At 52.5% G+C, this 15,955-nt stretch overlaps 1 protein-coding gene across 10 annotated transcripts in view; it reads right to left on the bottom strand.

The window, feature by feature from the left end:
* The window catches only part of Papola (poly(A) polymerase alpha), a 102,262-nt gene that overhangs the window by 9,909 nt on the left and 76,398 nt on the right, over nucleotides 1-15,955 (bottom strand). For 2 of the 10 annotated variants that reach the window (XR_015445129.1, XR_015445130.1), the window contains exons 23-24: nucleotides 10,907-14,346; nucleotides 10,650-10,749 (exon numbers count right to left, since the gene is read on the bottom strand). The gene's annotated coding sequence lies outside the window, so the exon portion shown is untranslated. The remainder of the gene's footprint in view (nucleotides 1-10,649; nucleotides 10,750-10,906; nucleotides 14,347-15,955) is intronic. The other 8 variants (XR_015445135.1, XR_015445137.1, XR_015445138.1 and 5 more) reach the window with 8 other exon arrangements.

Raw genomic sequence — 15,955 nt, 5'->3', positions numbered from 1 at the left:
GCCGCGCTTTCTCTCCATTTCTATACGAACGCACTCACTGAGGCCTTTCTGTGTGTGAGGGATTTTACTGAAGTTGGGGGCTGCCAGGGACCCCATCGCAGCAGCAAACCAGCTCAGGGGTCCTCTGTCCTCAGGTCTGGGGCCCTGGCACACTCGCCCTGGGCACAGAATGTACAAGGGGCCAAGATCAAGACCAGTCATATCTTAATAATCATAATTTTTAAAAAGGAATGGGGAAAATGCACAATGAGCAAAATATTAACATTTTAAACAAAGACAGGATCAGTCTAACTGATTTTTCCTTTTGCCTCAGGCTCTAATATGGTCTGGTGTAATTGATCCTGTCTTTATTCAAAATGTGGATATTTTGTTCATTGTGGGTTTTTCCATTTTGAGGGTTTTTTTTTTAATGTCATTAAAATACAATTTCTCTTGATTATTGTGGTTTCTGCCCCTGGGAGGAAGCAAGGCGGGCCAGGAACAGGCAGGAGTCCTGTGTGGGCCTGAAGAAGAGCCAGGCATCGAGTCTCACCACAGTCAGGACCAGCGTGTCCCCTGTCCCTGGCGTGACCTGGTTTTTCTCTACCAGAAATGTCATTTTTTGTAACTTGACCAGGTACTTTGCACACACACGCCTTCTTGGCTGACTGTCATAGGAGCTTTTGGAAGAGACTCACTTGGGGAATGTTCCCATTTCCCGGATGAGGAAACCGAGGGCTGGAGATTCAGTGGGCAGCAGGTGACACAGCTGTAAAGGAGCTGGTGTGGGTGGGCGGAGCAATAGCTGTGGATGGGGGCAGTGCTGGGGTTCAGAGCGAGGGTGGCAGTTCTGTGAGGGTTGGGCTCCCACCAACAGCCCTTGTTCTTTAGAGAGTCGTGTGGCCCCTTTTCCTGGGGTCCATTTGTTTTAAAATGAGGGGCTGGGTGTACACAGGTGAAATGAAACTAGTCAGGAATTGCTCATTGTTAGAAGTGGATGACGGGGCCGGGGATTTAGCTCAGTGGTTCTGCTGCCAGCCTCGCAAGCACAAGGTCCCAAGTTCAATCCCTGGTACTAAAGAAAAGAAGGAAAGATAGAAATGGATGATGGCTCATTAGATGATTCTACTTTTAGTGTACGTCTAAAATTTCTGTAATAATAATGAGCTAGGCACGGTTATGCACACCTGTGATCCCAGCACTATGGGAGGCTGAGGCAGGAGGGTCACCATGAATTCCAAGCCAGCCTGGGCTACATAGTGAGCTCAAGGCGAGCCTTAACTACATAGCGAGACTGTCTCAGAACCCCCCAGAAATGGGTGGGGCTGGGGATGTAGCTCAGTGTAAAGCCCTAGGTCCAGTCCCTGGTGGTGAAACAGAAGAAGATGAAGAAGAAGGAGATGAAAGGGAGAAGGAGAGGGAGGAGGAAGAGGAGGAAGAGGCGGAGAGCAGATTCCCTTGGGCAGAGGCCGCTTTCCCATGAACATAGGAAATGAGCCCCTGGACTACGGGTCCAAAACCTAGGGCCCACAGGGCCAGGAGGACAGTGCTGCTGAGCAGGGTGACAGGTAGGATGGTGGCTCGTTCCACAGGGAGTCAGACAGGGCTGTCACCCAACACAGGTCTTCTGTGGTTCACACACTGGTTGTCAAAGAACCACTCCCAAAGAAGAGCTAACAGACAGAAGCTGGGCACCGTGACAAATGCCTGCACTCTCAGCACTTGGGAGGCTGAGGCAGGAGAATTGCAAGTTCAAGGACAGCCTGAACTACATCTCTCTCTCACACACACACACACACTCTAGGGTGATGGGTGTGAGTGCATGGATGTGAGGACAATCAAAGTGTTCATGGACAAATCTGCCAAGATGAAAACATTACTCTGTACAACCAATACACACTGATAAAAAAACAACAACACAAAGAACCGAATAAAGAGGAGCAGGTTAAGAATTTCCAGGAAAACATAACTTGTGCTTCTGAATCAAAGCAGTGAATGTGTTACACCAAAGACACACAGGGCAGGTTGAGTGGAGAGGGGAGAACAGCCCTGCTCAACTTGAGATCAAAAACTTAAGAGAATGAGTTTCGCTGTGACTTTGCTGTGTGGCTTGCTGAGCAGGTTATTTAAGAAGGCCCGGCCGTTCTTCTCCCCGTGCAGTGTGGGCTCATGCAAGCAGCTTGTGCTTGCTGTCCTCTTCTACGAGGAAACTAAAAAAGCTCAAGCTGGGCCGGGGATTTAGCTCAGTGGTTTCGCTGCCTGCTGAGCAAGCGCAAGGACCTGAGTTCGATCCCCGGTACCAAAAAAAGCTCAAGCTTCTGGCAAATTGTGGTGACCTTCTGGGCACATGTGACCTTAGAAGGCTCTACCTACACTGCCCCTGTACCCCACTGAGCACTACTAACAAAGCCAGTGCAAGAGGTAGTCTGTGAAGGCCAGGAGAGGGAGTCTCTCTCCTCGGAGTCTCTGTCCTTCAAGAAACCATTTTCTTGGGTGAAAGAAAGGGTCCTGAAGACCAGAAAGTGATGAAGAGACTTCCCTGATGGTCGCCATCACACAGCAGGGACACACTGGGCACCATCTCCCTCAGGGACCTTTCCTGAATTGGAGAGAAGTTGCTAACTCAGCACCAGCAGAAGTGCCACCCAGCACCCAGCACACGGCAAGCACACTGGGGCTGAGGGGTGTATGACAGGGCTGAGGGTGCAGCTCAGTGGGAGAGTGCTTGCCCAGCATCCCTGAGGCCGGAAGGAGGAGGAGGAAGAGGAAGAGGTTTTGAAGGCCACAGAGAGGGAGGCCAGGTAGGGGTGAGGAGGGGACCTCAACTCCAGGGAAAAGAGCCACTTGGGCCCAGGACACCGGCCAGGCCTCTTGCTCCGCAGCCTGAGTTTCCTGAACCCAGAGACACACAGCCACCCCCCACCCACTCCCAGCTGCCTCCCTGCACTGCATTTTCCTTTCTGCAAAATGGGAACAAGGAGGCATTCTGCCGGATTGTGACAGGACTTTCTGCGAACTCACAAAAGCAACTGGGAATTTTTAGAGACTCGGTAATTCCCCCAGGTCTCACAGTGTCCAAGCTAGGGCCAGGCCTCCCAGTTATCTGTCCCCAGGCCATCCTCCTCTTTAAGGCCTGACACTGTCACTTATCAATCCACTGGGAAAGAAGCCACAATCGGGATGGTCCAGGAGACTTTTGGTGTTTGTGATGTTTCGATTGATTTAGTTGCCAACTGTTTGGGTTTTTTTTAAATGGGAAATTTCCCATGAAAAGTTGGTTTTCCAGGTTTCCTTGAGAAATGACACCTCCTCTGGGCCTGCTTCTTGCACAGTGGCAGCTGGCTGGTCCTGTGAACTCCAGGCCTCTCCTCTTGGCCCGGCAGCCCTTGGCCTGAAGCCACTGCCTGAAGCTGCCAGGGTGTTTCTGCTGCAAAGCACCCTGGATTTCGTCCCCAGTGAGGCACAGGCCGGAGATGTGATTTATGAAGAAGGATGAGCCCAGGAAATGTGCCGAGACTGGCTGAACAGTGCCATGGGCACCCAGTGGGCAACTTGGAGAGCAGAAAACCAGCCCAGAGCTCCAGCTGGGTTATTGGTGTGCAACCCAGAAGCCTAGCCCAAGGGGAGGGGTCCATGTGGAGAGGGAGGATGAAACACACTTCCTGTTTCCGCCTGGATCCTTCTCAGAAGAGGGGCCTACATCCGCTCAGCGGCACCAGGGAGCAGGAAATGGCAAAGTGAGGCTTCTTGGGCCTAACCTGCCTTGACATCAGGGATGGACGGTCACTATGAGGGTGGCCAGGGCACATGGCAGGGTTTGGCAGTCATTGAAGCAGGAGCATGGGGGTCTGGTTTTGGAAGAGAAGCCTGGTGGATGGGTGTTCTAGTCAGGACTCTTCAGCTGCAGCAACAATCCATCAATCTAGTGTATGTGAGACAGAAAAGTGGCTTCCATAAATGATTACTAAAGACATAGTCCTGCTGCAGGCATGGCTGATGGAGGAGCTCAGCGGGTGTCATCAGACCTGGCCACTCCTCATCTTCTCACTCTGCTTTCCCCCGTGTTGGCTTCCCTGTCAGGCCGACTGTCCCGTGCAGTGGTACGATGGTCACCGCGGTCCCTAGGCTCTTGTCCTGGTGACCCACACATGAATCCCAGCAGACATCCCCGGGTGAGCTCTTACTGAACTGATTTTGGAACACACCCATCCCCATAGTAACCAATGAGCTAGGTCTGGGGATGTGATGCTGTGATCCGCCCCTCTCAGCCAATGAGCTTCCTGTGCAGGAAGGAAAATTACCAGACTGCCTCCTGAAGCAGGAGGGTAGAACCGAGGGGCTCAGTCACACAGTTGGGAGCAGAGGCCGTGGAGGTGCGGGCGTTGGTGGTAGGGGTGTGGGAACTCCTGAGGCACCCAGTGGGACCAACAAGACCAGCACCCAGGCTGGTCAGGCCTCACGGTGGCTCTCAGCACCCGAGAGCCACCGTGAAGCAGCGGTGCTGAGATGGTTACCATTCTGGTCACCCGGTGAGGGTGGCCTTGGGGTCTGGGAGAGCCTGCAGCTCAAAGAGGTCAGCCCACAGCCGAGAGGGGCCTGGAGGAGGCCAGGAGCAGGGGCTCTGGCCCAGTAGGGGGAGAGGGGCTCCCATGGAGCACTGGGAGTGTCTCTGTCAGCCTCAACTTCAGCCTCAGAAGGGAAGGGGTCCCAGGCTCCCCGCCCTGACGGGCTTTAGCATGGGCGTGTGACCCGGAAAGGGACTGGAGTCAGAAAAAAAGTCCTTAGAGATATTCCAGGGGCGCTGGATTAGCCACGCCCCCATCTCCACACCGGAAATCCCAGCGTGTCCCCACCACAATAGTGTCCCTGTTCTCCAAGCCAGGTGAGCTGGGGTTTCCGCTCCCTGCAGCCGGACACAGCCTGCCTGGCACCAGGACCCACAGAGGCTGAGGTCCCCTGACCTGCTGTCCCCAGTCCTTCTCACCCCACTGTCACCACTGAGGGCTTGGCTTACTGAGGTGCGCTTACTGCTCATTTGCTGCTGCAAGAAACCACTCTTTCCTATCGTTTCCAGGCCACAAAGGGAAATTTTTTTCGAAATAACTTCCTTACCTCATTTAAATACATCTACCTCTAGAATGGCCAAAGACTGACATTTCTTTTCTACACAGTCAAAAAAGAAAGCTCCCTGGTCCGTCATAGGGGTTAATTAAATTCAGCTACAGCCATTTGATGGCTGCATGTGCTGCCGCAGAATTGAAGTGGACAAAGCTCAAAGACAGGGCACATGCTTTGTGTATATGTCCAAGTGGAGAAAAAACTTACAGGTAGCTCTGTGCAGAGCGGGACTGCACAGACAGGGAGACTGGAAGAAAAGACAATGGTGTAAACATGTAAAAATGAAAACCGTGTCAGCCTGCGTGGTGGCATTTGGGGTAATATTTAGTTCCAACTGTATACTTCCATGGTTTTCAAACGTTCTGCAGTGAACATATATTGTGAGTATAACCCCAAACTAAAGTGAAGACCAAAAGGAGGTGCTTGGCAGCACTCGAAGAGGCTCATGGGGGTGGAACGATAAAGCTCTCGTGGTTTTCTAAGGCCAGGCTCCCTGCACCCCTGAGGTGGGCACAGGATCAGGTCTGTGTGGCCAAGGCAGGGAGTTCCGGCGAGTGGGGATGGAAAAATCAGAGGCACAGGACTCCAGGCCTGGTCCTGCAAAGCTGACTGTCCCCCTCTGCCTCCATCAAGTCCACTCCTCCACAACTCTGGGGTTTTGAAGTAGCAAAGCCCCCCGAAGTGGCCAGGTGTCAAAGCCGACCTGCAACTGCTGGCTCCTGGGGAGCCCCTCATAGTCAGGGAGTTTGGCACGTGGGAGGTTAATTCTCTTATCAAAACTGTACAAAATCCTAATTTTGCAGAGTGGCAATTTGGGGGAAAAAAAAAACCAGCGATGGGAAAATGTTGGTTATGCAGCACTAGACATTCAGTTCTCATGGGATCAATTATAAAAACACTCATTCAGCTATTTCTATTCAAATGAACACCTGAAGAGGAGGCCTCAATGGTTTTAAAAGTGTGTGGGTATTACTGGATAAATGTTAGTCCAATAAAAGAGATCATCATCCGCTATTTGTGTACATTTAAGTTGACACTAAAAAGATCTTTGTGGAGCACTGCACGCTGCTTCCTTTTCTGAGTGCATCTTTTTATCTCCTGTTCCCTTAACACTTTAGCAACTGAAGGGAACAGACCCAGTGTGGCTGGTCAAGGGTTTCTCCTTCTTCCTCTTCCTCCTTCAACACTGATGGACACGGGTGCTGGGAAGGCCACGCCGGAAGGGGGCGGCCAGGGTCCCCGGCACTTATGAATATGTAATGTCCTGCATGGAGGCACAGTCACGAACTCCTAATAAGAATGCACGAATCCGTGTTTGAAAACAGACATTTGCATTTGCCCTGCGGTCACAGTACATGGCCCATTCTTATTCAAAAATTTATGTTTCTTCTTATTATTTTTTAAGGTCTGGAAATACTCCATGCCCCTGCTCCCCACCAAGACACACACACACACACACACACACACACATCCTTCTCTGCTCTCTTTAAACAGAAATTAACAGAAGGGAGTCCAAACCAGGTATCTCATCCTTGAAGCCCCCAGACCCTGGCTAGGGCTCACGACTTCTGTACTTAGATGCCGCCAATCTGTGCCCACCAGAAAGTATTTTTTTGTTCTTGTCCAGGGGGTGTCTTGGTCCAGAATGAAATACAGAATTCAAAAGAAGGGAAGCAGCTGGGGAAGGTATGTTGAGGCTCAAGAAGTACCCCACAGCAGAGTTGGGGTGGGGCTCACATGGCAGCTGCAGGGCTGGGGGGCTGCACTCAGAGTTCCAGGGTTGTTGTACAACGGTTGGTACTTACTGGCCAGCAGCAGGATGAGAAATGACCAGGGAGCTGTAGTTTCTGGAGTTAAAAACAGCCCCAAGCCAGTTATTTTTTAAAGTAGACTTGTAGAAGGGGACCTTTGTCATCCATGGCTCCTGAACCTCTACACTGTTAACTCATGTGTATTTGGGCTTCTCCTCCTGTGCTGATTTCACCAGCCCGGCCCCTCCTGCTGGGGGGTCCTCTCCCATGGACCTGGAGGACCCCGAACCCCAGGCAGCCACCCCACTTCCCCCACGTGGATGCTGTCTCAGGCCTGCCAGGCTGGGACTGCTATCAGTGACTTCTCTGTCCCCCACCACATGGCCTTCAGCCTGGGAGGTCAGCAGGGTTAAATGTGACCACACAAACGCCAGAGTTTGGAGCAGTCTTCCTAATTGCAGGCCACTGTGTGGAGAGCCATTTGCTCGCCTGTGTAAAGGTACTTTCTCTGAGAGCAGGCTGCCGCGGGCCGGCCGATATTTACTTATCTAGGGGTGGGCCACCATGGGCTGTGCCGGGAGAGTAAGAGAGGGTGGGGTGCAGCCCCAGTTCCGGCCTGCCTCCGCTGCCGGCCAAGCTGCAAGCCAGCCAGATGCCTTCATAGGCCGCCTGGCTGGGCGCCAAGCCCCATTGGAGGGCTCACAGTGACACCTGCAGTTTAACAAGTCACATGTCACACTGCAGGACAGCTGCCCCCAGAGAGGACAGGACACCTAGCAAGTGCTCACCCACCTGGGGCCAGAGGGCCAGGCTCACTGCTGGTGGCCAGGGAGGGGGAGAGGAGACTCAGTTCTCCAAACCTGCCATAGGAGCCCTGGTGGCCAGCGGAGGACCTACCTGCTACTCTGAGGCAGGACCCGGTTTCCAGCCCCCAGCCTCCCAAGCCAGAGACCTGTGGCCAGAGCTCCCCCTGCTCAGCCTCCAGGCTGGGAAAGCCGGCTGGCAAGGAAGCAGCAAGGAGCAGAGGGCTGGTTGCCACAGCAGCGACATCTGAACCGTCTTCTGAGCTCGTGTCTGTGCAGAGCTTTCCCCGCCTCTCTGCCCCTTTCCACCACGCATCAAGGAGAGACCACTGAGCCTGATGGCCTCACTTTCCAACCCAGAGACTGGGGCTGACGGAGGGGAAGGAGCTTAGGCAAGGTTGCCCAGCCCCTGACCATAGAGCAGTGGTCGAGATGGCTGTTGGTCCTTCAGCTCCTGTCCTGGTCACTGCACTTCCTGAAAAGTCCACCCTAGAGAACTACACACACAGCTTCTCCATAGATCGTCTGGACACCCCCATCCGCACCCACAGGCTTGTACACACACGCGTGCACACAAGTGCACAAGCGGGGACCCGCACCCCCGGAAGATAGCAGGCCTAAGCTGAGGGACAGTCACTTCTCAGAATCCAGTCAAGGCTGGGCTTCCACTGCCCCAGCTCCATTTCCTCCTGTACGCTCGGCTTGCAAAAGTCTGACAGCCAGGGACACAGGAAGATGGGAATGAAAATGAACCGATGAAAAGATTTCTTTATAACTTTTCTCAATATTCTGCTGATTGCTAGCTCAGTAGCAGATGTGATATGCTTAATGATGCATAGACAAGAAGCAGCCCCTAATCCCCAAATGAACTTCTTATCTCTAAATATATACAGGGGAAGCTATATAAACTCAATTCAGTACCCTGCTCTTCCAGCTCTCGGGATGGAGGAGTAGAGGAAAGAGCGGGGGCCTAGGAGACACAGCAGGGACAGATGGAGGGCAGGGAGACAGTGGGCAAGTTCTGGGGGCAGCTTGACCTGACACCCACCACTTCCACATGACACATAGGCCACCTGTGTGTCCTGCATGTCCACCAAGGATCTGCAGGGCTTCCGTGGCTGCAGCAGCGGCAACAGCAATGGCGACCTGCTTAGTTGACCCTCTCTCTGTTTAGTCGTTTGCATTCAAGGCACCTCAATGATCGAAAATTGGCTTTTCTTCCCACCCTCAGCCTCTGTGAAACACACCTATGGCAAGACGCAGCAAGCTTTTCAAAGTGGAATTCTCGATAAGGGGATTACGAGCACAGTGGCCCTGAGCTTTCTTCCCCCAGCATCTACTGTGTGCAGGCTCTAGGTCGAGGCCCAGGGAGGCCCAGGGTCTGGTGGGTACAGATGTGAGTCCCCAGGGCAGGTAGGTGCCAAAGGCAGACACACTGGGCAATGGGAATGGGAGGGGGCTCTGGATCGTCCTCTGCACCCCGCCCCACCCAGGGTGCCCGAAAGGGCAGAGTACAGAGGGTCAGAGGCTGGAGAACGCAAGGCTGGCTGAGGACAGGTAAGTCCGGAGGGCTGAGGGCTGGAGGGTGGGAAGGAAGCAGGCCTGGGACGGAAGGGGCTGGACTTCATCCTGCCAGAGGGGAGGGGCACCTGCTCCCTCTAGTAGCTCCCGCTGCCATACTGAGTAGGTGGGTGGGAGGGTGAGCTTGGGTTCAAGATTCAAGTCCCAGGGATTCCAGGAGGGCAGCCCAGAGCCTGGACAGATGGCTTTTCCAAAGCACTGTTTAGCCCAGATAGTCTGCTAATCCGGAAGGAAACTCGAAGGAGCACAAAGAGACACCACGGATGGAAAGGGGAGAGACCGGCCTCCGCTAACCTGAGCCAAAGAAGAGCTTATGCATATGCAATTCGGGCCCACTCAAGGCTTTTCGATTAGCCGAGTGGAGAAGCCATGGCCGGGTTGGGGGAATCTATATTTCACCTTACGTTGCACACAGCTGGGCTCAGACTGGCACCAGTGCTAATATGCAAACAAGGCTGTATCTGTCTGTGTTCATCAGGACTCTCCCGGATGCTGGGAGGGGCTGGGACCCTTCCCTTCCAGAGCCAGCAAACAAAGGCAGGTGGATGAGGCATCTGGGAGGCATCCTGCCTAGGGGGAGGAGCTGGGCAGGAGGGAGACACCGCATCCTTGTCACATCGCAGTAGGGGGAAGGCATTCTCAAGAGAGAAACTGAGGCTGAGAGGAAAATAATTTTTTTGTTCATATGTAAATACAGTTGTGTTTAATTTTTTGCTCATATAGGTCAAGAACCACCCAGGAGATGCTCATGACAGAGGTCAGTCATGTCCAGGCCACGCTCAGCACGCCATGCACTGGGTGGGGAGTGTACAGGGATAAAGAACTCCAAGACATGGTCCTTGCCATCAAGAACCACACATACCACTTGGGTGCTCAGCCAACGACACAAAGCAACATGCAGCAAGAAACCAAAGGATTCAGTGAGCCACGCATCCGAGGAGAAAGGCCGAGGGAATGAACACGTCCCTCAAGCCAGTGTTTCCAGGGAATCAGATGAAGCCTGTTAGGTGGAGGAGCTCCTGGCCTCGTCCTAGCCCTTCTCCAACCTGCACCTTCCTTTCAGCTGCGCTCTGAGCCCGCTCGTGGCTCCACTCCCCAGACTTCCTCCCTTAGTTCTTCCGGGGCACAATGTGGTAGAAACACCTCCCCAGGCTGCACAGACCTGTCCAGTTCCTCAGGAAGAATGCACTCCAGTGGTTCCAGCTGTGCGTCTCTGACAAAGGCTGTAGCTCAGTGGTGACAAAGTGACTGCCAAGCACCACACAAAGAAAGCCAAAAGCCGCTCCCCCAGCCACTCCTGAAGTAGCAGATAGATCCTCGAAGCAGCTGTCTATACCAGACACATGCAACCTACAAGCTGGCCCCCTCTAATTGGAACTAGATTCCCACTCTGTAAAACACAGGTAACCAAGCCTACCTGTTTTTTTGAGATGCAAATGGGAGCAGCTATGTGACGACATCTAGCATTGCCCTGGGTGTACATGAAGCTTGAGGCCCGTAGGAGCATCCACGGTGAGCTGTCAAAACAGATATGCAAGCTCAGTGCTGACTGCAAGTGATAGTGAGAGCCACGGAGCCGCTGCCTGTGCACCTAAAGAGGACAGGCGCGGCTGCAGTGCAGGGCTACGGGACGCTTCCTCCCACAGCCCCGAAGCCTCCCCACTTGCTGCTCACGTGGAGAACTGGGGCTGCACTGCAGAGGCACAGGCTCCCTGTGAGCCAGACTTCAGGTGAGCACTCTTCTTTGCTCGCCGCATAGCTCGCCGGTCCTCCTTCCCGAGGCGTCCCTCCGCCCTCGAAAACACCAGCTGCACTTTCCATGACCTCAGGAATGACTTAAAGTCAGTCTGCGCTGCCTGGAAGGACAAACTGTTAGAGCTGAGTGTTCATTTGGCATCGTTCTCCCTTGGATGTTCTTAGCAACCGTGAAAGAAATACGAATCAGGGCAGTGGGACCATGTTCATTCTTTATCAAAATGAATCACAGGCCAGCACTAGTTTCTTGAAATCCCATAAACTACAGCCTAATTTCCTTGACCAGCACGGGCCCAGCCTTGGGTGACACGGGGCTTCGGCCACATTCACAAACTTGCTCACCCTCTGCCATTTGTTCTGGAAAACTGGCCGTGGCCAGAAAAGTGATAGACCGGAAGACTACAGGTAAGCAACAATTAGCCCTCATCCAAGGAAGGGCTTTTGGCAGGGGCCCCTGACCTCTACAAGGAGGTTCTAGCTGCCCACTGTAGCCCTGGTCCCTCAGTCATGGTTTCGCCAGTAAATGGCAATGAAAGTTATCACCTCTGTGGGCAGCTCCTGCCTTGGTATTCAAGCTACAAGCCCCAAGACCCCTGTCTTCAGGCCCCATCTGTTAGGAAGGGTCAGTGGGCTGGAATCATGCTCCACTGCTTTCTCTGAATTCTTAGGTCCTGGGTGAGGACCCTGATGCCCCTGGTTGGGAGGAGAGGGACAGAGCCCAACCCCAGGGGTCAGTGGGCACCTCAGATAGGATCTGTACAGGAGCACCTGCAGGTGGAGAGCCAGCCAAGCTCAACAGGGATCAGCAGCCAGGAGCCACACAGCAAGCAGCAAGCCTGATGCACCCAGTTAGAAGCCCTATGCCTGGCTCTGTCCTCCCTCTCCCCAGTGCAGAAGCCAGAGCAGAGCAGGAGCAGAGGGGTACAAAAGAGGGCACCCTTTGGGGCAGTGGGCTCTGCCTGGACGATGGGCCAAGCCGTGCTGGAAAAGCCTGAAAATCGGGGATCCCCAACCCAAAATGCTGCTGAGGGGCTTGGGTTCAGAATGAGGCTGTGGGCAAGGTGGCCCAGGAGGCAGGGAGAAACCACGTGCCCCTCCCCTGCCAGTTCCCAGAGGCACAGGGCCCAGGGCTATACAAGCCTCACCTCGAGGCCACACCTCTGTGGCCTCTTTCTAGCACAAGTTCCCAAACACTTGTCCTCATTTCTCCTCTTCCACCCTGGCCCTGCTCCTGCCCCACTCAGCCCACCCGGTCCTGACTGAGAAGCTCTGCATTGTTCACTGCGGTCCCCTCCCCTGCAGCCTGTGGCAAAGGCTGTAATTAGGATGCATACACAGACAAGCAGCGTCGAGGGATGGTGCTTCCTCCCTTACTGCTCTAGTGCCTTCATCTTGGGCTACAAGTTGTCAAACGCCTGGCACAGGGTGCCCTTGTTCAAACCGGAGCATCTCCTGGCCGTGGTGAGTATCAACGCCTGTCCCTGGGCCTCCGAGTGGGGACACCGAGAGGAAGCTGCCCGGGCTTCTCTGTGGTAGGCAGCTGGGGTGAATGAGCAGAGCTGCGCTGGAATTCATCTGTGGGCGAGTGGCCGGAGGCGGCGGTGAGGCCACGAGGCACGACTGCGTTCATCAGTGAAGATATGAAAACCTGTTTTTAGGCCTAAAGACTCACAAATATTCAGCTCAGGAAACCTGGGCCCTCATAATGATGGATGCCAGGAACCAGAGGCTTTCTGGGGAGGACCACAGAGACAAGGCCCCACAAGTCACAGTGGAAAGAGCACACTGCTCCGGCCTGCCCTGGCTCGAGTGACATACAATTACTTCCCTCTCACTTACCTCGAAAGGAAGCGGGGTTCACAGCAGGCACACAGAACAGTCTGGGGTGTCACCAAGAGGCCAGGCGAGGGTTGGGGGGAGCAGAGCTAGAGGGAAGAAAGCCCAGCATCCAGCCACGAGCTAAGGCCTCCAGTGCTCTTGCTCACTGGCTGGGCTGCTTTCCACATGGAGACGCCGGGATCTAGGGTTCTACCCTTGGGAGGCCCGGTGAGGTGCTGTCCACGGGGCCGCTGGTGCAAGCTTGGTGTCACCCACCTCACAGGGCAGGTGCTTTGTCCCCAAACAGCAGACCATGGTAGGCTGAGGGCAGGAGAAAGCCAGAGCACTGAACTGTGAAGTGATGCACAGGTCTGGAGGCTGGATCCCCAACCAAGGCGAAGAGGGCAAGGGTGTGCTAGTGAGATTCCTCCCGGACAGGGCTGACTGCTTACACAGTTTGGGGGCAGAATCAGGGAAGGGCACAAGGGCATCTGAGCCCACGGTCTTGGGGTGCATGTGTGTGTTCCTTTCTCTCCCACTTGCCTTAAAAATGTACCAGGTCCTGGTCCTGCTGAGCTGCTTTGACCTCCAGACCCTTTCCCACCTCGAATCTCTTTCTGGTTACTGGACATTGCTGCTTACCGGCTCCTCTGCCTCTTCGGTTTCAGGACCACCACCAAATCACCGTGCAGACAAACAGCCCCTGATCTCCCGTCTCAAGGAAGCTGTAAGGTCTCTCTGTGCCCAAGGTCACTGTCTACACTCCAGAGTGCTGCAGCTTCCTGTTCTCCCATCAAACGTCCACCCATGTCAGGAAAATGGTGCCCGCTCTCTCTGACCTGGTCTCCACCTCCTTACTCTTCATGTCAAAGCCTCTGCAATGTAAAAGGAAGCTCCTGGCCCTCCTCAAGTGCTGTAGTTTTCCTCAGAGCAGGCTGGTGGCTTCTAACTTCTTTGTCTGCCATGCTTACTGCCTGGGAACTGCTAAAATCACCATGTACAACCAGGGCCTGTCCACAACTGTGTCCACAAATGCACTGGTGTCTCCAAGTAGAAGAGCACGGGCTTTGGAACCACACAGGCTTAACGACTACTAAGAAGCCCAGTGCTTCTCAAGGACCACAGATGGTTCTTGTAGCAGCCAGGTGTGAGGCCAGTCAGAACACAGAGTGTCCAGCACACCTTACGAGTTCCCACCTGCCTGTTCTTTCTCACTGTAATGGCACCACCCAGGACCATTTGTTGAATGAACCTTCACAGGAAGAGAATCTGTCTGGGAATCACCAGGTTTTCTGAATGTCTCTGCTTTGACTGACTTGTGAATGAGGCTAAGACTGACCCTGCAGTGAGCCTCATGCTTTGGCCCTCCCTGGTCCAGGGCCTCTCACCAACACTCTGCTGTCCTCTCCACATCTTCCTGGCTCCAGCAGCGCCACCATCTTTGTCCAAGATCTCAGGCTACCCTCCACGGGGCTGATCATCTCATGGAGACTCAGCCAGGACATTCTTGGGTTATTCATTTCTCCTGTTCCATCTGACATCTAGGAAAAACAGTTGAGATAATGCTCATGTAGTGTGATCTCAACTATGTTTTTCAAAAAAGTGTATGAAAGACAAAGTATAGAGATCCTAAAAACTAACTCTAAGTAGGATTGTGGATTTTTATTTCCTTTATAATTTTCAGCATTACAATTAGTATGTATACTATTATAATCAGAAAAAAATAGTATTAATAAACGGACACCATTAAATTTGCCTAAAACCAATTCACTTACGTGGATTTGTCCAGTGACATAGTCACCCACAATCCACATTTTAAACCACTTCCATGGCATTTTATAGACAACATGGGATGAAGCCCTCACCAAAAATCTCACTTATAGACATCAATTTTGATTTTTACCTTTTTCGTTGTTGTTAACATGAAGTATGGTTTTCATCCAATCCTCAAGGCATTTGTCTTAACTTTGTTTTTAATGAAAACTTATCAAATGTAATACCCTCCCATGATATACTAGGCATGGCACCCCCAGGGCAGAGCAACCTCTAAGGTATCTTTCTTGATATTTCTATGTGCTCTATTCTTGAGTAGTTTAAAATTTCTAGCATTTTAAAAAGGGAGTCCTGTTTTAATGAACTTAAAAACACTGTTAAGATGCAAAACTTTTCAAAGTAAAAGAGGCAAAGTTAAAAAAAAAACTTCTCAAGAGAAGCCATCCAAACCAATATATAAAATTGTACTTTGCAAAGATCCAAGTCTTAAAATCAATTGCTAAGTGAATTGAGTGTGAGTGGGTCAGTTCACTACAAAACATCCAGGGTCCAAACCCTCCAGTGATGACAAATATGGCACTCGAGTCTCCCTAAGCCCATCTCTCCAGCCATTCACCATCAGCCTCTGCAAATCTTCCCTGCTCCCCACCTCTGGCATCCAGGTCCTAAGGTCATCCAGACAGCAAGGAGCATATGCACAGAGCCCTTTATCCTGACCTTCCTAGTGATGAATCCACAAAGAAACTGAGAGGCAACATCAGTGAAAAAACTCAAGGTGATGTTTCAGGATTAAGTTTTATTAGAGTAAAACAGAAACAAGTCAAAATCCAATTTACTGTATGATCTTGGGCAAAGTACTCTGCTAAACTAGACCTAGTTCCTCATCCGTAAGTGGTGATGCCATTTACTGTGTCCTAGACGCACTGTTCGACATCGAATAGGCAGACTCCATAGACAGCAACTGCTGGGAAGATTCCAGCCCCCAGCCATGGCATGAGACCTGGGGCTGGAGGCCGGCGGACACGCACAGCATCTCTTCAGAGGCAGCATGCTGTGTTTGTCATGGCAGCAAGGAAGAGTCAGCTCTCTGATGAAGAGGTCAGTATTCTTCCATCCCACTTAATTTAGGAAGAGAGAATAATAAAGGGGTTCGCCCGACTCAACTATTGTCTCTCAACTCCAGTCCTGTCCGAATTTCATGCCGGGAAGGCAGCTTTGAGAATTAGCAGAGGTGGTTTGCCAGATGTTCCCTTGCTGCCTGCAGTTTGCCCTTGTGCCTGCCCTCTGACAAGTTCCAATTAGGTTTATCTTAGGACTTTAAAAAATTAGGATTCTCTAAACACACGCTATGTACAAGTACTTGAGAATCCACACAGT

The sequence above is a fragment of the Heterocephalus glaber genome, unplaced genomic scaffold, assembly GCF_053883595.1.
Source record: "Heterocephalus glaber isolate CG9 unplaced genomic scaffold, H.glaber_assembly_v1.0 deba00001608, whole genome shotgun sequence".
In the NCBI taxonomy this organism is placed as follows: domain Eukaryota; kingdom Metazoa; phylum Chordata; class Mammalia; order Rodentia; family Bathyergidae; genus Heterocephalus; species Heterocephalus glaber.
Note: the sequence above shows the minus strand (reverse complement) of the source record. Positions and strands in the feature narration are given on the sequence as shown.